The 21,586-nt window shown below is 37.9% G+C and overlaps 1 long non-coding RNA gene and 1 pseudogene across 1 annotated transcript in view; one reads left to right on the forward strand and one right to left on the reverse strand.

Annotated features, from left to right (window-relative positions):
* Nucleotides 1-17,938, forward strand: part of Gm19782 (predicted gene, 19782) — a 153,972-nt gene extending 136,034 nt beyond the window's left edge. The window contains exons 5-6 of the long non-coding RNA NR_045071.1: nucleotides 12,901-12,940; nucleotides 13,628-17,938. This is a non-coding gene — a long non-coding RNA (predicted gene, 19782). The remainder of the gene's footprint in view (nucleotides 1-12,900; nucleotides 12,941-13,627) is intronic.
* On the reverse strand, nucleotides 2,403-4,489 carry Gm5216 (predicted gene 5216; annotated as a pseudogene).
* Nucleotides 17,939-21,586: the final 3,648 nt, after the last annotated feature.

Consider the following 21,586-nt stretch of genomic DNA (forward strand, 5'->3'; position numbering starts at 1 on the left):
TGAAGTAAGACCTGAAGAATCTTATTATTATTTTTTTAATTTTAGTGGTTTCTGTTCTTATGTCTTCCTCTTCATTTATGATTTTAGTAGATATTCTCCCTTTGCTTTTTTTGTTAGTTTGAATAATGATTTGTCTATCTTGTTGATTTTCTTAAAGAACTAGCCCTTGGTTTTGTTGATTCTTTGTATTGTTCTCTTAGTTTCTATTTGATTGATTTCAACACTGAGTTTGACTATTTCCTGCTATCTATTCTTCTTGTGTGTGTTTGCTTCTTTTTTTCTAGAGCTTCCAGGTGTGCTGTTAAGTTGATAGTATAAAATCTCCTTATGAAGGTACTTAGTGTTGTACATTTTCCTTTTTGCAATGTTTTTATTGTATCCTGTAAGTTTAAGTATGTTGTGCTTTTTCATTGAATTCCAGAATGTCTTTAATTTTTTCTTTATTTCTTCCCTGACCCAGTGATTATTGAGTAGATAGTTGTTCAATTTCCATGAGTATGTGGATTCTCTGTTGTTTATGTTGTTGTTTAAGTCCAGCCTTAATTCACAGTGATATGATAACATGTGATCTTATATCTTTTGAGGTTTGCTTTGTGCCTGATTATATGATCAACTTTGGAAAATGTTCTGTGGGGTGCTGAAAAGAAGGTATATTCTTATGGTTTCGGGGTGAAAGGACCTGTAGATATCTAATAAATCCATTTGGTTCATAACATCTGTTAGTCTCATTATTTCTCTCTATAGTTTATGTTTCAGTGACCTGTTCATTGATGATGATTTTGTGTTGAAGTCCCCCGCTATAATTGTGTGGTGTTTAATGTGTGGTTTGAGCTTTAGGCAAATTTCTTTTACAAATGTGGATACCCTTGCATTTGAGACATATATGTTAACAATTGAGAAGACATTTTGGTGGATTTTTTCCTTTGATGCCTATAAAGTATCCTATCCCATCTGTTTTGATTATTTTGGTTGAAAGTCCATTTTATTGGATATTATAAGGTCTACAAGAATTTGTTTCTTGGGGCTGTTTGCTTTGAAACATCTTATCCAAGTCTTTACTCTGAAGTAGTAGCTATCTTTGTTGCCAAGGTATAGGCAGCAAAATGATGGATCCCGCTTATGTATTCTGTCTGTTAGAAGCTGTCCTTTATTTGGTGAATTGAGTCCATTTGTGTTGAGTTATGTTAATGGCTAACAATTGTTAGTTCCTGTTATTTCAGTGTTGGGAATGGTACTGGTACTGGAGGTGTGTGATTTTTCTTTTGATTTTGCTGTGAGATGATTAATTTCATTTGTTTCCTTGGGTTTATTTACCCTACTTATGGATTCCTTATGGTATTCTATGAATGGCTGAACTAGAAATATATTGTTTCAATTTCTTTTCTTCATGGAGTATCATTGTTTCTCCATTTAAGGTGACTGAAATTTTTGCTGGGTATCATAGTCTGGGCTATCATCTCTGATATCTTAGGGTCTGTGAGACATTTGTCCAGGATCTTCTGGCTTTTAGTCTCTGTTGTGAAGCCAGGCATAGTTCTGATACATTTGCCTCTATATGTTTTTTGGCCTTTTTTCCTTGCAGCTTCTTTTGTATTCTTTCTTTGTGCTGTGTATTTAGTGTTTTGGTTATGATTTGGTGGCAGGCTTTTCTTTTTTCGTCCAATATATTTGGCATTCTGTAAGCTACTTGTATGTTTATAGCCATCTATTTCTTTGGTAAGAGAAATTTCTTCTATGATTTTGTTCAAGATATTTTCTGGCCTTTTGAACTGAGAACCTTCACCCTCTATTATGCCTATTATTCTTAGTTTTGGTCTTTTCAGAAAGTCCCAAATTTCCTGTATGTTTTGAGTTAGGAATATTTTAGATTTGGCATTTTCTTTGACCTATGTATTTATTTTCTTTTTATAATATCTTCTATGCCTCATATTCTCTCTTCATCTCTTGCATTCAGTTGGTGGTGCTTGTTTGTGTGTATGTGTTCCTGTTTTTTTTTTTTTTTCCACTAGGTCTTCCATCTCCAGCTTTTGCTCCATTTATGTTTTCTTTTTTGCTTCTATTTCCATTTTTAGGTCTTAGGCCATTTTATTCATTTCTTTAACCTGTTTGGTTGTATTTTCCTGTATTTCTCTAAAAGAATTATTTGTTTCCTCCTTAAAGATTTCTACTTATCTGCCTGCCTGCCTGCTTCCTTCCTTGCTTCCTTTCTTTCTTCCTTCCTTCTTTCTTTCTTTCTTTTTTTCTTTCTTTCTTCTTTTGCTTCAGCTGCTGTTTATTGACATTCAGGTGAGCACCATAGCAACAGGCATGGAGATTCTGCAGATTACAAGGTAGAGTGTGGAGTGTCTGCAGTGACCACAGTGGAGTACACAAGGAGGAGTGTGGAGGCCAAAGGTGTTGGGAAAGCAGATCAAGGCCAGGGCCAAATGTCATCTACACTGGGCCCCTGGGCCCCATGTCCTCAGCCCCTACTCTTGCCATCCCCTGACTCCAGGCTGGGGCTGGGAATTCTCTGAACAACAACTTTCTACAGGAGCAAAGTACACAGAGATGCTGCTGCCCTTCTGTGGTAAAGTCAGAAGGTTTCCAGTCCTGCATTCCTCCCTGGCTCAAATAGGGCCATGAAAAATGTCTAGGCTCTATTGCATGTCTTAGAGGCATTAATTTTCTCTGGTGTCCCAGCCCACCAGCGCCACACTATGGCCCAGAGTGAGCACTACAAGCGTTGCTGGCCTAATGCATAGGATAGGGGAGGAGAAGGGACAGGGCCTATAAGAGGGGCTCCAGAGGGCCATCAAGGTACAGGCACTACACACATGGTGTTGGTGAAGCCAGAGCCAGGGTATCAATTGGGCAACACAATGATGACACCTCCCTTCTTGAAGAAGCCTCGGGCCTTCGGGCCTTGCCCAAAATCCATGGCCAAATTTACAGAAAGGTCAACATTATCAGCCCAGGCATTCAGTATGGCAGGCATCCTTACACAGCACAGGGAAGATGCCATGGAACAGATGGTCCTGGGGAGTAGTCTGAGGATTGCAGTGTCACAGTAATAATAGGAGCCCAAGTGTATTACCTGGTCACGTGTTGAGCATTCTTGCCAGATTTGGTGAGCACGAGAATGGCCCCACTGCAGCAATTGCAGGAGGCCTCCTTGGCACTCCTGGCAGCAGCTTCTGTGGGGTCGCTGGTAATGTGTACCAGGCAGCAGAATTCCTCGAATAGTTGCAAGTGGTAGATGGCAGCCTCTGCCTCTTTGGCAATCAGGTGTTGCATGAGAACAGCCTCCAGAGGGTAGTCCCCCTTGGCTGTTTCTCCAGACAGCATGATGCAGTCCTCTTCATCCAGGACTGCATTGACCACATCACTGCCTTCAGCACGGGTGGGGTGAAACTTCTCGATCATGCTCTCCAGCATCTGTGTAGCACAGATGACAGGTTTCCCACCTTGGTTGCATTGTCCAGTCATCATCTTCTGAGCCAGGAAGACCTTCTCTGTAGGAATCTCAATGCCCAGGTCACCATGAGCCACCATGATTCCTTCACTGGCCTACAAGATCTCATCAAACCAGTGGACACTTTCATGGTTCTCAATTTTGCTGATGATCTTGATGTTCTTGCCCTTCTCTCCTAGGAACTTCCTAACTTCATGCACGTCCGCTGCCTTGTGGATGAAAGATGCAAACACCATGTCCACATCCTGCTCCACCCCAAAGTTCAGGACCTAGTTGTTCTTTTCCGACTCAGCAGGGAGGTCCACAGCAGTGCTGGGCAGATTCATGCCCTTCTTGCTGCCCAAGGAGCCACCATTCTCCACCTCCGTCACCAGGAAGTCAGCACCTTTCTCCTTCACCTGCAGTGAGATGAGCCCATCGTCCACGGAGATCTTGCTGCCCACCTCCACCACCTTGCAGATGTTCTTGTAGTCCAGCCACAGGGTGTTCTCATCACACTTCTCCATGTAAGCGTTGTCCAGGGTGATCTTCAGAGTGGTTCTCTTCTTCAGCTCCACCTCTGCAGTGCCTCTGCCCTGGATGAGTCCGGTCCAGATCTCAGTTCCCTTTGTATCCAGAGCCACCGCAACAGGATGGTAGAGAATGGGATCAGATGCAAAGCTTTCGATGGCTGCAGGGACATTCTTGATGGTCTCTGCATGGTACTCATGGGTTCCATGAGAGAAATTCAGCCAAACTACGTTCATCCCAGACTTAATCATCTCCTTCAGCATCTCCATAGTTCGGGAAGCAGGGTCATTGGTACAAATGATGCCAATGTTGCAGGCCGTGATGGGCAAAGAGTCAATGTTCAGGCAACACAAGTGTTCCAGGTGGTGTTAGCCATGGTTGCATGGAGCTGCTGGGTCAGAATAAAGGCAGTCCCTGCTTCACTGTGTGGCTTCTGCATGGTTCCTGAAGTCCTTGGGTATACTTTGGTTCCTGCTGCGATACCTAAAGTGGAAGTCTGCCAAGTCAGGATGCATCGCTGCTGTGGACGCTTTCCTGTTTTTTCTTTTAGGGGATTATTTATATCCTCTTTAAAGGGCTCTATCATCTTCATGAGATATGATTTAAGGTCACACTCTTGCTCTTCAGGTGTAGTAGGAGAGCTCAGTATTTGCTTCTGTGGATTATGTTCTTATATTTGTCTTATACCATCTGGTTTTCTTTAGTGTTGGCTGGCCTGGGCATCCCGGTTGTAGCAGGCCTCCTGAAAGGCAGGTTTAGGTTTGTGCCCTGGATTAAAGCATGTCTCCTGGGAGGTAGGCAGAGCTGTGGGGTTTGCAGTGGTGCACTGATCCCTAACTGCAAGTAGAAGTTCAGACCAGAAGGAAGATGGAGATCTGACAAGTTGAGGCAGAGCACAGAACTGCTGGGATTGCTGGTGTCCCTGCAGGTGGGGGTAGACGATCTTAGATGTGTGTTCCGAGATAGAACAGGACTCCTGGGAAGCAGACAGAGCTATGGGGTGTCAGCAGCATGGCTGGGTCTAGGTTCTTCAGGAGAAGTTTTATGTTGCAGACCATAGGTCATCTTCACCCACTTATTGGGGTGAATCTTGTCAATCATTCTCTATCCTTACTATTGGTCCTGCCACCAGATTTTTCTCTCAATACACTTGACTTATGCTCTAGAAAATCTTGGGTGATAATAGACTTTGTTTTTAGAATAACCACAAATAATATCAACATTCATCTTTGAATCCTCATGAAGCTTTATTGTTTATGTGTTATAAATAGAGGATAATCTACCAAATATTATGAGGTAAATGTAATTTTTCACACATAATTATTTCAGGAGACATTATTCAGATGCCATTCATCATTTTCAAGCCTCTGAATACATAAAATATAATGCATGACAACATCTCCTCCCTCTGGGGGGAAAGAAAAATGAATATAACCACTTGTGACTTCTAATTTTTTTGAAGTATAACCAAATTTTGTACTATTTTCCATTTCATGGGGTATAATCCTTCAGATTTGTTTTGGAAAAAAAAAAAGTTTAGTTTTATTTTTTTTTTCCCGGTGGCAAACACATAAGGGAGTTATTTTAATTGGGAATTGCTGAAGTCTTACCCTGATCACTGTTTTATCAAGGCTGTGGTTTTACATTGAATCGCCTTGACAATGGTATCTTGCAGGAGCTAAGGGAACAAAAGGTTCTCCCAAATCCATAAATAAATTTGTTTTGCTTTCAGTCTTTTAGCAAAGAAACTCTGCAAATTCCTAAAACTTCTAACTGGAAGTATATGTGGCACAAAGGACAAAACCCATTTTAGACAAGATGGTCAGTCATGAGGAAGGAGATGGTTGCTGGTCATAGTTACTTGTACCTCTACTTTCTTTAAACAGTGGATTCTGTGAGGCATAAAACAATCACAGCAACTCTAGCAGATCATTCTCTACCAAAATCTGTTCCCCTGTGAGCAACACTGTTTCTTCACTACTGTAGTTCTCAGAAGTCATTGATAAAATGAAAAACCATGTGTGGAAGTGGGCTACCAAAGCTAGCACAAGCTCAGCTCATTTGCCCATTGAACCTCCCTTTTACTTAATGAAATACTTAGTTATAGAACCAAGTGGGAAAGTGTAAGTGTACCTGCATGGTACAGATTATGCTTGAAGAGTATATATATCAGAGAATTATACATTTATAAATTGAAAATCAAGTATATATATATGGCTTTTGAGGACAGAGCTGCATCTGTAAAATCTTCAGTTCTTTACTATCAACTGCACAACACTCAAAGAGACTGAAATATTTGATATAATTGAATTCTTCCTTAAATGGTATATCTACATAGTACTTGAAAAAAATCTCATTAAAGATGAACTGCTATTTCTATTTTGTTAAAAGAAATAGAAATTTCTTAGTCAGTCTCTGTCAATTTTAGTTCCTTACATCATCTTCAGTCACTGGCATCTACCAATATCTATACATTTTGATGATTTCAGTCATTTGAATTTATTGAGTGTGACTTTGATACACAAAGAAACTCACTCACTAATATGTAAAACTCTAAGTCTTAGAGAATTAACGTGTACATTGAAAATCAAGTTTTTAAGTTTAATTTCTGGTATATTTTTAGTTAAGCAGTACAGTTCTTCAAACAGTAAATATTTTTTCGAGACAAACAGTAAATTTTTCAGAAAGAATTTACATATTTCAGAAAGGATAGATAGATAGATAGATAGATAGATAGATAGATAGATAGATAGTTTAGAGGCATTTAAGAGGATAAAAACAGCTTTAGAACTCATGGAATGTAGCCAACAATGACCACAACAATCATAGGTGTGCCTGCGAGAGGCAGAGCCTTGAGTACTGTTTCCTGAGGACTCCATGTTGTTATAGAGCAAATTCTGCTTGTTGCCTTCACAGTCACCACATTCATCCTTATCTATGAGTTGCATGATCCCATTATAAGGGCTTTCAGCTCCTTGTTGGACAGTATCATTGGCATTCACAATAACAGTGCTTGATCTTTTTCAAGCATTGCTACTATGGTAAATTAGTGATTCAATTTTCAACCTTGGCGGTAACTTAGAAATATAGATTGTTAGCATTAGCCAACATCCTTAGAAAGAATTTGGAGAAGTGGATGGTTAGTAAATTTAGATTAAAAAGGATTTGTCAATAACTTTAATGAAGAATATCTTAGAAACTTGAAGTTCAGAAAGGCACACTCTAAATACCTGAGCTAGGGGTTTTCTAAGGCCAGGGAACAAGAACAATGGCAACCTGAATAGCACTGGGTGACATGACTCCTTTCTGAAGCTGGGCTGCTATTATATAGCAGTGTCTGTCTAGCTGGTAATCAAGCTGATAAGTAATTTCTTGTACCCATTTTTGCAATCAGCCTTTTGATATGATTTAATATATTTTGGGTTGCTGGACCAAAGACGTGCCTTTTTTTGGAGAGATCTTCTGTATGTGTGTTATCAGGAAAGAAAAAAAAAAGACTTTAGACCCTTCCAAAGTAAATTAGATCAGATATGATAGAAGAAGACCCCCCCCCCAGAAGATATTGGATGGAAACAGGTAAGAAAAATTCAAGAAAACCAAATAAGACAAGTAACATGAATTGCTGATCTGACTACATGGGCACAATCCTGAAACTGGCATAGACATAAAAATGTCTATCCAAAGCTTCAGCTAAATATATTCAGTAAAAATTTTTTGGTTAAAAAAAAGGGGGTCAATGTAGCTCCTTATATTATCATTCTGATTGGGTCCCTAAAACTGTTTGCACAAAAGGGTCTACATGTAACTTCTGGAAACTTTCTCCCAGTTAATTTTTATTGGTAAATATAAGTTGCAAGAGTCACTAGCTGGGGAGAAGAGATATGGGCAGAGTTTGAGATTTTCCAAGGCTTGCGACCCATGAGGAAGGAGAATGGAAAAGAGATACCATGCCTTAGGAGGTATAGCACAAACATTCAGAACCACTCCAAAAAAGGACTAAGAGAACAAAGCCCAGTTGGTTCAAGCATAGCTAAGATATAACATAGAAATTAGTAAGCAGTAACTTGGAATTATCAGTTGGATTCTAACAACATAGAAGATATGCAGTTGTCCAGCTATTGTTCTCTTCAAGGCATAAGAAAATATAAAGACTGTGTGTATTTATAATTTAGGAGCATAAACCATTGAGGTAAGTAGTAACCCCATGCTGTCATTCATTAATATTTGTACCATGTATCTACAAAAGCAAGAAAGGAATAAATTTGACAAAAAGTAGTAACTGAGCTTGATGTCATTTTACTCAACCAAAGTAAATTATATCACCAAAGTGGAAGTGAAGGTATGATGTGACTCTCAACCCTAGAGCAGAGCCACCCATATATGGCTCTCCTTGAGCAGTGATGGTTGCTGTTATCATAAAGCTTGTTTGCATTGTAATGTACATATTTTACTTCATGTCCCTCCTTTGGGGAATCTTCTCCTTCTCAAGTCTATTGGGGAATGTTCTTTATACCAAGGTTAATGTCTCCATAATAATCAGAAAGAGCATGATTCCAGGAAGTGATAACATATATGGTGTTCCTCAACAAAATGATAATGCTGTGACCTTCAGGAGAGCCCTTAAGGCTGTGGGAAAGAACTCTAAAAACATGAGTTCAGGAATATATCAATCAATGTACGAACTGTTCTTTACAAGGATTCCTCAGCTTTGCAACATATAAGGATGCAATACGAATAATATGAGGGGATTCTTGGACCTGAAAGAACAGAGGCATCTCTACTAATAAGACAGCATAGATAAGAAAATATCATTTGGTAAATAGAGAAAAAAACCTGAATCACAAAAGGAAAGGAAAAGGCAAAAAAAAAAAAAAAAAAAAAAAACAGCTTACAAATACAAAATGTATGGTTTAAGTATTAAAGAGGTATCAGAAAGTGAAATGGAGCAGAATCAAAGAGATAAAGAGAGTGGGGAGCGATGATCTCAGGGAAGGACCCAACCCAGCTAAGTTTATTGTTGGTATTTGCACTTGAACAAGAAATTGTTTGAATTTTTAATCTGGAATGAACTACAATCAAGAAATGGAGGACAAACTTGTGATCCAGATCTTGAAATAGGAAGACATAGGCTTTTGATCCAGATCTTGAAGAATAGAGTCCATGAAAAGCTTAGTCCCAGCCATGGTATTATACATCTTTAATTCCAGGAGACAAAAGCAAGAAGATTTCTGAGTTCAAGACCAGACTGGGAAAGAACAATTTCTAGGTGAACAAAAGCTTAGGTTCTGGCGTAGTGGTACATATCTTTAATTTCAGCATTCAAGAAGCAGATCTCTGAGTCCAAGGTCTGTCTAATAGAGCAATGAGGTCATGTTATAGCTCCAGCAAGCAGCTTAAGCCATGTAGCTGTGTCTCTATAGTCAAGGGGCTAAGGTCATAAAATGCTGATTTGTAGGATAATCAAGAGAGAACTTGATATGCAATTCTTAAGAATATGCCTTATGCAAAATAAAAGACTGGGCTTTGGTCTGCAAGATTGAGCTAACTTGAGCAGAGAGCTATCTTGAACAGAGAGCTATCTTAAGCAGACTACAGAGCTGAGAACTTGCAACTATCAATGACTTTGAGGCATTTCTTCCCAATCACCCCTTCTTTACTAACTTCTCCCAAGCTAAGGCTTGTCCTTGGCAGGCAACTTGATAAATTTATTAAAATTATTTAAAGAATACAGATGAGGTGCTATTTACATGATAAGGAATGACCCAAATACAGCTGCATAATTTAATTTCATGTCTAGCATGAATTAAAGCTACAAATCTGGAATATGTTGTGGCATGCAGGAAGTTCAACAGACAGAAGAGATTATATAACCTGAGAATGGACTTAATCCTTATACAGCCTTGAATACAAAGGGTCTTGAGTATTTGTTCAATTGGTTCCTGATACTTATTAATTTTATCATCCTATGTCTTAAGAAATATTTATTTAGAAATCCCTGAATCTTGGTGAATATCCAAGAAGGTTAGAATATTTCACTTTCTTTTTAGAACTTTATGAGTCTTAAGGGACTTCCTTATAATATGTACAATGGCACATAACCTTGACCACTACATTATAATTTAGTCTTTATTAGTCCCATCCCAAGAACATGTGTAGACCCAGATTATACTAAGCTCAATTAAGCTATATCACAGCATACTAACAACCATTTCTAACAACAGGTTGATTTTCACTAGTGCAAGTCATCAAATGCAGGTCAGCAAAGATTTTTAATTGTATAATTTAGGAATTTTGGATGGTAGAAATGCCAATATACTGATTGTTCCTAATTATGAAAACTGAAAGATGAGAAAAATATTGTGCCCTCTGAAGGCTCTCAAAAAATACACAAAATCATCTGCATTGGAATTTCCAAATGCTGCTCACATTCACCACTATTCACAACTAGTCTGCAAAAACCAGGAATGGAAATCCCACTGACTGTATTTCCCTCATCAGAATTCTATGTATACTTCTGTTCTGAACTCCTCCAACTCCAAATCCATGTTTCCCAAGTCAAGCAATCTTGACATTTTCTGAACTTTACATTTTCTTCCTTCCCAGAGTATATTTACTTGGATTGTCTCTCTGGCTGTTGCAAATAAATGGCTCATGGAAGGGTGAAAGGGATTTTGTTTTCATTAATCAGATTTTTCATTCTTAGATAATGCTGCCATTTTGACTTCAGCATCACAAATCACATGCCATAATAGGAATAATATGATCTTTGTCAGTCAAGAGGCTATGCCACCCACTCTGTAAACAGTACTTTCTTTAGTGGACCACATATATCTGATACAACCTATATAGCCTATTAGAGCACAGACATTTCTTACATTGAATATAGACTGTAGACAACATAATGTTGATTTTGATTTTGTTTTTCTTCCCAGAGTACCCTTTATCATTGCCAACTTTCTAACCCGAAATTACTAATTAGTTTTTTAACTTTTAAAGGAATTACTGAAGGCTAAGCATATAAAATGTTGAAATAATTTTATGTGCTTTAGTCCATCCTTCTTTTGTTAGAGGTTTTACAGGTATGATTTATTTCATCATTATCTCTTTTGGAAAATGAGAGATCAGGTTGTAGCCCAGGGAAAACTGTGGTAGAAGAAGTCACCGTTTTGAGGAATTGTTTTCTAGCCTCACTCTTAATTAATCTTGCAAGATAATAACACCAACTTCAATTTATTCATGTTTAAAAAAAAAAAAAGGAAGGTCTCACAATGAAAACTCTATGGAATGGCCTACAGCGAAAATGTAGGGTCAGAAACTAGATGACTTCTCAGAGAGCATAAATTTCTAAATAGAGCAGTAACACATTTCTGAAACATTGTCAACTCTTTGCTTAACTCATAGATGTCTTTAAAACAACCACTGATTTTCTTTGATATAGTAAGTTTGTGGTAAGCTATGCAGTGGTGGTGCATGCCTTTAATCCCAGCACTTGGGAGGCAGAGGCAGGCACATTTCTGAGATCAAGGCCAACATGTTCTATAGAGTGAGTTCCAGGACAGCCAGAACTACACAGAGAAACCCTGTCTTGAAATACCAAGAAAAAAATAGAAAGTTTGTGATAAACTGAGCAGGTATAAGGTATAATATTTTATTCAAAAAATTGGGGGCAAAAAACAAAGTAACAAGACCTAATACTTGGAAACAATCGTTTTCATTTCTATGGCACCCAAGATCAAGATCAAAACAAAACCCTCCACTTGATTTGACATTCCACTCCTTGGCATATACCCAGAAGATTCTGTAACATGTAATAAGGACACATGCTCCACTCTGTTCACAGCAGCCTTATTTATAATAGCCAGAATCTGGAAAGAACCCAGATGTCCCTCTACAGAGGAATGGATACAGAAAATGTGGTACATTTACACAATGAAGTACTACACAGCTATTAAAAACAATGAATTCATGAAAGTTTTAGACAAATGGATGGATCTGGAGGATATCATCCTGAGTGAGATAACCCAGTCACAAAAGAACACACATGATATGCACTCACTGATAAGTGAATATTAGCCCAGAAACTTGAAATGCCCAAGATACCATTTGGAAAACACATGAAACTCAATAAGAAGGAAGACTACAGTGTGGATACTTCGATCCTTCTTAGGAGGGAGAACAAAATACCCATGAAAGAAGTTACAGAGACAAGGTTTGGAGCAGAGATTGAATGAATGACCATCCAGAGACTGCCCTGCCTGGGGATTCATCCCATAAACAACCACAAAACCCAAACACTATGGCAGATACCAACAAGATTTTTCTTACGGGAGCCTGATAAAGCTGTCTCCTGAGAGGCTCTGCCAGTGCCTGACAAATACAGAAGTGGATGCTCACAGCCATCCATTGGACTGAGCAAAGAGTCCCCAATGAAGGAGCTAGAGAAAGGTCCTAAGGAACTGAAGGGGTTTGCAGCTCCATAGGAAGAACAACAATATAAACTAACCAATACCTCTAGAACTCCCTGGCACTAAACCACCAACCAAAGAAAATACAAGGTGAGACTCATGGTTCTAGTTGCATATGTAGCAGAGGATAGCCTAGTCAGACATCAATGGCAGGAGAGGCCCTTGGTCTTGTGAAGGTTCTATGCCCCAGGAAGCAGGAGTGGGTGTGTTGTGGAGCAGGGGGAGAGGGAGGGGATGGGAGTTTTCCAAGGGGAAACTAGGAAAGGTGATAACATTGGAAATAAATAAAGAATATAACTAATAAAAACTAAAAGAAACAACTGGAATTTCAGGCAATAGCCTTACCAGTGTTTTGTTGTTGTTGTTGTTGTTGTTGTTGTTGTTTTGTTTTTGTTTTGTTGTTGTTGTTTTGTTTTTTTAATAGGCTTTGACTTTTTTGTCCAGACTCTCCTAAAATTTCTTGTTATCCAGGATGGCCTGAAAATTATGGTGATTCTCTTGATTGAATAAGGTAAATACTGGGGTTAGAGATGTTAACATCTATGCCTGGGTTGGACTCAATTGCAGACAAGTGAATGCTTTAGGCTTATACCTCAACTCCACTTCATCATCTATTGATGGGTGTATGTCACATGCAAGAAATCAATGATAGGTAAACTTGATCACTTGTCGATACCATGAATGGTATTGATGCTTATCAGAGATCATGTAATTCAGATCTTATCTTTAGATGATTGAAATATCGATGAAGTTTATTTTTGGTTAGATTCTTTTCCTAGTATACATGTTCTATCATTCTACATTTTACTTCCAGTGAGACTATATAATATAGTACAGTCAGATTTTGTTGTTGTAGTTGCTACTGTTTGCTTTTGGATCCTACATCACAATAGGTAGCTCAATCTGACTTTGAATTTATGATATTTCTGTCTCAGACACTGGAGTATAAAGATGTCAAGTACTTGCTACACTCATGAACTATTTTGTCCCTCTCTTCATCTTGCACAGCATGGTGCATTTAGCACCAAATTGACACTTGTTTAAAATCCAAAATCACATGATAATATTAAAGTTCACTCCTAGTATGGTGTGTTCTAGGTAGTCTATACAAATTTATAAAACCATTAGCTTGTTCCATACATCCCAAATTCACTACCCAAAAGTCCCTTTAAATTGACCTGTTCATTTTCCTTTCCAGATTGTTCTAGGATTCTCCACATCATCAGTCTCCATAATTTGCTCTATACTACTTAGCAGTAGTTGATGTGATGTAACATTTTGACTGTAAGTAAGTATTATCTTGTATCACTTAAAAATATGCACTCGAGTTTTCTTCATGTGCTTATAGCTCACCTCATTTTAGTAGTGAAAAATCATTCCTAATTGTTATACTACATTGTCTTTATTCATTAATGTATTAGAAGACATATTCATTGCCTACAAGTTTGCGTAATGATGAATACAGCTACCCTGGATAACTGTCTAGGTCCTTGAGTGAAAAAGTATTTGAACTCATTTGGATGACTATAAAGGAGTGTGTTTGCTTCTCATACTTGAGTGTGTTGGTTTATCCAGGGAGCTGTGAGAATGTCTTCTCATGGGCTTAGCATTTTAGGTGTTGGTTTATCCAGGGAGCTGTGAGAATGTCTTCTCATGGGCTTAGCATTTTAGGTGTCCCTGAAAGTCTCCGTGTATATGCCCATTGGAAAATGTATAATCTAGCAGACTATTGGTGGGTTATAGTCTCCTGGTTACCATTAGGTGAGGGTTCTGTCTCTTCCATGTTCTTCTAGAATTCTCTTGTTCTGTGTCTCCCTAAGCCAAAAGGAGTAGATTGAGATGACAATACAACCAAAGCTCCTGTGAACCAAGTTCAACTTTCACAATTACTTATCACTGGTATTTTACTACAGCCCTGAAAGGATACCTGGAAACATTGTTGTCCTCCTTTTAGGTGCCAACAATTGCACATGCAACTATGGTTAGCTCTTTTTTTCACCAGGGATAGGTATTGTTAGTGGTTTTGATTTTTACTCCCATTAATAGGTATGTAAAAATAACTCATTGTTATTTTAGTTGCAAGTTGTACATGGTATTGTAATTGAATTTTAATGAATAATTACCAAGAAATTTATATTAGAATTTGTTTGGTTAATGTTTATGTATTGTATATTGATTCTTAATGTTTTATATCTTAATCTTTTTTGTGTGTATGTGTGTGAAAACTAAGGATTTCATTATCATCCTACATGCCCTCCTTTGAGTTTCTTGTTACATGCATTTGCTTTTCAAGTGATGTGACTCTATAGGTTCTCACATCGTGGTGACTACAATCATAAAATTATTTTTGTTGCTACTTCATGACTGTAATTTTGCTGTTATTATGAATCATAATACACATTTCTGTGTTTTCTGATGGTCTTAGGTTATGTGACCCACACTTTAAGAGCTGCTGGTTTAGACATTTCTAGTTCCATTTTCCATTTAAACTAATCTGGACTGTATGCTTTAGCATATCAGAATTTTCAACTTCTGTTTATCATGGATTACCACATTTATAGGCCTCCAGGAGCAATCCTAGCCTATAAATTGTCCTTAGGTCCCAAGTCCTTGCCTGTTAAGTGAGTGTTCCTGCATCAGTGAACCTCCTGTTTTATCTGATGTCTTGTTCTCAGCTCAAATATCAAAGCAGTCCCAGAGGCTATCAGCTAAGTATATCCTCATAGCTGAATGACAAGCTTTCTCTCCCTCAAAGGGCCATGCAATCTTCACACTTCCATGGCTGACCTGCAGTAGTTGTCAATTTCCCCAGGGTCATGCAGAGAGCTACTGTCTGATCTTCAGCATTGTGACAGGAGAAGCACAATTATTAAACTACAGAAATATAGCAGATACTGTAACCATAGCAAACACATGCTATTAGGGTGATATGATGAGTTTAATACAAAATGGTTGAGTTGAACAAATTGTTGGCAGGTAAGGTACACTGAGGGATGGTGTAACCTCCTAATCCCTCAAAGCATAAATACAAAATTCATCTGTTCCTGGGGACAGGAGCAAAATCTGCCTGCTACTCTTTCTTGGCTTAGAGCAAGGATTTGTTTAAAGAGAAGTCTCAAGATTCATATTGGTGATAGATGATAGGTCAGGACCAGGAGAAAAGATGGGTTTGGTCCTCTGAGCTGTGAGATGGCTACAGATAATTGATAAGTGCCCAATAGAGTTATATGAAATTGGTCAAAGATGACTAAGAGGAGAATCGAGTTACTGCCTGGAATAATAACCTGGATTTTTTTGTTCCTCATTTTACATATGTAAATTCTGTAGAGAGAATTTTCATGGGGCAAAACCAAGATATGCTTATGGACTTCTTTTAGGGAATGTCATATTATCCCTCTGAGAGACAGTCGGGTGAGTTACCTTCTTTCTTCTTCTTTCACTCGAATTTTCCTTCCTCTCTCCTTCCCTCCTTCCTTGTTTCCTGTCTTCCTTCCTTTACTCTCCTACATTTCTCTCTTTGCTCATAAGCTATTTCTCTCTTCAACAAATAATTCAGTCTTTCCCTATTACCATGTGGGTATGAAACGTTCTCAGACATAAGCTTACATTCTTAAGTCCTGGGTCTATATCTGGTGACGACAGTTCAAAGGATGCTTGATGATGTTGCTACACTTTCACTAATGGATTTCTCTATTAATAGATTTCACTTATTGAGTTCAATTCTCTCTAATGTCTCTTGACTTGCCTATCTAGCTTGCTTTCAATGTGTATTGGTATGGTTTGTCTTGGTCTTCTTCTTTCTGGTCTTCCTTCCATGAAAAAACAAAAACAAAAAAACCTTACCTTTCTGATGGCCCCATAATCATGGAGCTATGATTTAAAAATCTGGCCCCAAACAAACCCTAAATAACAAATAGCCTGGAGAGCCCAGTGCAGCAACAACCAGCTGATATCAGTTGAGTAACAGAAGGATCCACCTGCAGTTCCTCACTGAATAAAAAAGTGCTGGGGGTTGAGGGAAGGGAACAAATGAAACTTTCTAAACCATGAAAAGTGTGTTGCTGCTTTTTTTTTTTTAAGTTTCTGATAGGTTGTCTATATGGTAGGTTGTAAACTTAGTACAACTTTTTGTTAACTTAACAAACTTGTATACGGATATGTTTCCTCCCCAGTCTGCTGGTAGTTTCCTACCCATCATTAATGAGAGCCACAAGGAGGCTGACTGGGAAAGTGCCCCTTCTCAGAAACCAATGGGACAAGTTGAGAATATTACAAAAAGCCCTGGAACACTGGAATCCTCTAAAATCCAACATGTTTCCCACCCTAGTTTCCATTTCCTGCATTATATTATTCCTTTGTCAACAGTGCATTTCTAGCTTTTTTTTTCTGATTAAGATTATTGACTGTCCATGAGTTAGTTGAGCATACAGAACACATGGTCTACATTTAAAGCAAAAGACTTTTAATGTGTGATTGTCATGTTTGTTGAACAAGCTTGTAGTTAAAAATGAATGTGCAATAGCCAAGACCATGGTAATTTGGAGTTATTTACTCTAACCCTGAAGATGTATCTCATGATTTCATTACACTGAGTAGCTGTCCTCACATAATAGTACACTACATAAGTTTAGTATATTGAGAAATATAAATAAGATGAATTTGATTTTCATACTTTTGATACTCATTTGTCCCAACATTTGTTTTTTTTAATAGTGATCACTTTGCCAATATTCCTCAGTTTACTACACACATAACGATGACAACTTCAATGAAAGATGTACTGAATCTGCTTTTATAATACTTAGTTGCAAAATTTGTTTTCGTATCTGATTGAATTGGCTTAGATCCTTAGACAATTTTGAATAATGTGCATTCAGATTCTTTCTCAACTTTTATAGTAAGCAAGGTATTAACATTTCACTGTTGGCTGCAGCTTGCTGGTGGTACCTTATAAATAAATATTACATATGATGTGTCGACATACTTCCTATTTACATCATATATAGCTTCTTTTCAATGTGAGCTGTGCATATTTACATACATTTTCTTTGCTATGATAAATTACCATTTTACTACACAGCTAATAGTGAATTGATAATGTGTCATTAGGAGTGCTTTACAACTGAGATTATGAATAAAATTATACCAAAAGCCCACTGTTATTTTATCTTTCAAAATGTTCAATACCTATTAAGAGTAAATGTTTTGAAAAGAATGGAAAATTCAAAAACAGAACAAAATACAATGTTTCTACTTTTATATAGATTCCTCACAAAATAAAATTAAAATTGTAAAAACTATTACAACTATTTGAGTTCTGTGGACTGTATCTTGGGTATACTCTACCTTTTTTGCAACTAATATCCACTTATTATTGAGCACATACCATGCATGTCCTTTGGGGTCTGAGTTACCTCACTCAGGATGATATTTTCTAGTTCTGTACATTTGCCTGCAAAACTCAGGATGTCCTCATTCTTAATAGCTCAATAGTATTCCTTGAACCACATTTTCCGTATCTATTATTCTGTCATGGGACATCTAGGTTGTTTCCAGCTTCTGGCTATCACAAATAAGGCCACTATGAGCAGAGTGAAAATCTTTTGGGTATATTCCCATGTGTGGTATTGCTGGGTCTTCAGGAAGATCTATTTCCAATTTTCTGAGGAACTTCCAGATTGATTTCCAGAGTGGTTATACCAGTTTGCAACCCCACCAGCAATGGAGGAGTATTCCTTTTTCTCCACATCCTCTCCAACATGTGTTGTCACCTGACTCAAAAAGCTCAACAAGCTGAAGTGCCCAAGTGAGGACACCTCAGTCCCACTTGGGAGAAAGAAGAAAGCAATCACAAGTGGGGATGGAGGGAGGGACCTGGGAACAAAAGTGGATAGGGTGGGGCAGAGTTTGAGGGTAGAGAAGAGGGGAACCTGATCTGGTATTGGGTGAGGGAAAAGTACTGAAGCCCTGAGGATCAGCAGAAAGAATGTAAACAGGCAACATCAGAAAATAGGAGGTTGGAGCCCCACAACCCCCACGAGAGGTTGCACCAGAGGCATGGAAGTTGAGGGAATATCAGGACTCAAAGAGAGGCAACTTATAGGGAATTGGTTGGGGGTCTAGTCCCTGGGTGCACTGGGTTGTCCAGTCAGCCTATGCTGTTCTTCCTATGGGTGTGCAGTGCAGGCAGATGTCATTGTGACTATGCCACACCACCCAGTACTGTTGCAGTGCCAGATTTCCACACTCCCTCCCACTATTTATAGGCTCATTAACGTTCTGTGGCAGATATCACTTCCACTGTCATTAGCACTAACTTGAGGCTACCCCTCTTTCTGAGCTGTGATATTGGAAAACACAACCCTAATAGAATCATTGTAAAAATATCTTGGTCACTCACAAAGAAAATTAGCAGTACACTTAAAATCAAGGGGGTTAAAATACAGACAATGGCTCACTCAGTATCACAGTATACAGAGTGCATGTATTTAATTGACTTTCCCCTCCACACTTCAGAACAATTAGAAGATGCACGAAAAACATAATCCTATGTGTTTGTAGGAAGTGAAGAGCTTAGGTAGCAATTCATTTTTTCATTTATAGGAGCATTTGAATAATCCCAGTGTTCTTCACTATCCAATTCTTGAGTCTTTTTTTTTTTTGCTGCCAATGTATAAAATCATCAATGTCAACGATGAAATAATAATAAAATATGTTTTCTTTAAATAATTATTAGCAGTTATAGAAATACCTTGAAAGAACAATTCTTATAATCATTTAAAAAACAAAACTGTGTTTTAAAACCTTGGCCATGTATCTCAGTACTACGCCAATAAAATAAAACGTAACTATTTATCTCTTCAGATGTGCAACCTCTAATATAAGCTGTTTATGATAGCAAATGCCTGCTTCCAATTTCTTTTACAATCATGCATTTTTAAAAACCCTTTCTCCTTTTGACAGGAAGTAATAGCCAATCTTGCTCACAGTCTGGTTTGTATCTTCAATGTATTAGAAAATTAATTTCATAGAGAAGAAAAATGCTTCAGCTCCAATAAATGTCCAGTATGCTTGGAAAATGTGAGTTATTGAAAACAGAGCCTGCATTGACTCTTGAAAGTCTGCAACAAACTGCTTGTTACTGTAGCATGCCTTATTAAATTACTGAGTTTAAGAAAGAGAGTAAATAATTATGAAGACTTTGCATTAATGAAAGCATACACATTTAACAACAACAACAACAGCAATAAGAACAAACTGAGCATCAAATAAACAATCTTTAAAAAGTGGAATGCAGTTCCAAAAAAAAAAAAAACCCAAAAAACAAACAAACAAAAACAAAACAAAACCAGCTCACAAAAGAGAAAAAACCCTAATGGCTGGGAAGCACTTAAAAACCTTTAGTAGTCATGGAAATGAAAATAAAAATTAAAGTGAGCTACATTGAGATTTTATCTTACATCAGTTAGAATGGCCAGGATTAATAAAACAAATGACAGCTTATGTGGGTAAGGATGTGGAATGGGGGGAACATGCATTCATTCCCACTGGGATTGGAAACTTGTACAGGATCTATGGAAGGCAGTTAGGCATTTTGACAGGAAGGTGAGACTCAGTCTACCTCAATATTCAGCTATATCTAGGCTATTGCTTATTTTCTACAAACTAACACTAAACCCCTACTGCTGAATGCATAATCTACACAACTCATTTAACACAGGAGACTAGCTGGTGCCTCATAGAGCTTCATGGCGCTGGAAGGTGCTCTGGATGTTACTGAAGAAGAAATACAATCACCAACCCAACTATAACTTTTGGATTTACTAACCTGCAAGATGTTCCAAAGCAATGGTACCAAAAAACTTGTGGAAGTAAGGAAACAATCAAAACCTGATTTGATTTAAGGACTGTTGTATGAAATGGAATCTACCCTGACAGTGATTGACTGGCCAAGAACCTGAGACAAGGTAAGCCAGGGATCTAGGAGAAAACCAAATACTAAAGTTAGACTAAAAGAACATAGCCATGAAATGACTCCTAAAACCATTTTGCTACACTCACATATGAGTGACATTCTCAGCCGTTATCAGAGAAGCTTACTTCTGCAGTAAATTGGAACAATTACAGAGACTCAGCCAAACAATGGGTAGAGAGCCAGGGGCATTGGGACACTCAGTCCTAAATGTGATATCTCCATCAAATCCCTCCCCACAGGGTATAGAGAAATCTGCAGAAAAGGAAGCAGAAACAGTGTAAAAGCTAGATGGGTTGGGGCCAGGGAAACAAAGCCTTCTAAATACAGCAGGGAAAATGGACGTGTGAACTAAAGAGACTTTAGAGGCATGTAGGCCTGAATGTGTCTATGCTAGATGGCGTTCTATTAATTAGAGAAGAAGTGGACACAAACTCCCATTCGTAACCCACAAGATATCTACAATTGATAAGTATTCACAAAATAATAATTAGTTCTCTCCTATGGAGTCTCACCTGTTATACAAACAACTTAAGTGGCCCCATGCCCAGCAGTGGATAGCCAACATTAAGCAAACTCAATTGCATCTTTGGAGGTTCTTTGTCTCCTAATATTTTTTTCATGGCATGTAAAAAATATTTAAGCTTACATTCTTTTACATATATTTTATGGCTTCTCTTTTTTTGCTTCTGTGGGATTGCTATATATATGAACATGTGTCCTGCTTTGTCTGTATTGTTTCTTTTGTTTTTCTTTGGCACTTTTACTTGTTTGTTTGTTTTGTATTATTTTATTTTATCTTATTAATATTCTTTATATGGCTGTTTGCTTCCTAACAAGAGATACAAATGATGTGGATTAGGATAGGAGGGAAGTTGGAAATTATTTTAGTGAAGTTGGGGGGAAAAGACCATAATCAACATATGATTTAGAAAGAAGTCTATTATCAGTATAAGAAAGATATAGGGAGAAAAGCATGTACCCCATATAATATCACACAGGTTAAACACAGGCAGTAGCACAGAAGTTATCACTTTCGTTTAATGTGTTGGAATTAAAGTCATACTCAAGTATGTCAGTTAGGTAAATTAGAAGTTCACTAAGTTGAGCAGCCTTCTTAGCCATATTAGCTTACACCATTTATGTATATACACATAGTCATAGCATATACATATATTGTGTATA

This window comes from Mus musculus, chromosome 15, assembly GCF_000001635.26.
Source record: "Mus musculus strain C57BL/6J chromosome 15, GRCm38.p6 C57BL/6J".
Classification (NCBI taxonomy): Eukaryota; Metazoa; Chordata; class Mammalia; order Rodentia; family Muridae; genus Mus; species Mus musculus.